The following is a 1,294-nucleotide window of genomic DNA, read 5'->3' as shown; positions in this document are numbered from 1 at the left end:
GTGCTGGGCTTCCACATGGTCAACTATGATCGAGTCCTGTCGAGTCCTGGACCCAGCGACTTGAAAATCACGCTGGGCACACATGTGTGTGTGTGAGTGTCCAAAATCCCGAGAGGAGAAAGCATTGCAGTGAGGCTGTCTCCCCTGGGGGGTGATTTCCTACTTTCTCTCTGTCTCTCTCCGGTGAGCATAGGCCTTCTATGTCAAAAACTAACAAACGAACAAACAAAAACACACTGACCTTGATGGCATCACTAAATTCCTGGGATCTCTTGCTGGAAGGGGCTGTGCTCCGTGACATGTGGGCTTGGGAACTCACTGAGCAGCACAGACTTCAGAGCGGAAAAGCCCTTGTGTGTGCTTGTTAGGATGAGAAGGTTTTGAACTGCTGTTCAGAGGCACGGTAGTATAGTAAAGACAAAACATGACCACAGACACACACAATCTGGGAACAAGAAAAATGTCTAGATCTGACATTCACCTCATTCCACTTCAAGCAGCGACAGTCTCTCCGCATTTGAAAAATTAGAAGGTTGAACTATATGAAATCTGTAAAGTCTCCCTCTGTACTATTCCATGGTATAGAAGACGGATGACCTGCCCCGGATCCATTTGTATTTCTTCCTCATAAAATCTGGCTTTCTTCAGCACCCCCACACAGCCAAGAACCACAAGGTAAGTTGATCCACCACAGCCCAGAGCTGCAGTCTTTCTTCAGAAACACACACGTGACCCAATTCCAGTTAATACAAGATGCCAACAGATTTCGAGAGGTTTCTGAAGTCTGAGAATCAGTTTCTCCTTCCCACTAGACGTGAACAAGAAATCACCCTAGGCCTGACAGCTACTGGGGCCATCCTGTGTTTAACGCAGAACGAACCTCAGCTCTGAGCTGACACCCTGACAGAAGGGGGAAAGTCTAAAAGAACCCAGACCGTATCGATATATTGAACCATGGCATCCAACAATGCTGAAGCCCTTCCTGGATCTGGGCTTCCTGATATATGAGCCAATAAATCTATTATTTAAGCAATTCTGAGCTGAGTTTTCTGTTACTCGAAGCTGAAAGCCACCTACGTAATCCATCTTCTTTAAGTCTAAATCCCTCACTCAAGATCTTAATTCTGTCCCTGCTTTCAGGTGTCTTTCATTAACTTCTGAGTCACTTACTCTGTCTTTCTTTGTAGGTTTTTATTTATTTTCTTGAGAGTGCATGCTGTTAGAGTGCATGCACTTGTTGGAGAGACAGAGAGACAGGAAGTGAGAAATCTCCCCCCCCCGGGGGGGGGGTTGG

Source organism: Tupaia chinensis, unplaced genomic scaffold (assembly GCF_000334495.1).
Source record: "Tupaia chinensis unplaced genomic scaffold, TupChi_1.0 Scaffold147918_1, whole genome shotgun sequence".
NCBI lineage: Eukaryota > Metazoa > Chordata > Mammalia > Scandentia > Tupaiidae > Tupaia > Tupaia belangeri.
The sequence above is the reverse complement of the archived record's forward strand: the minus strand, read 5'-3'. Positions refer to the sequence as shown.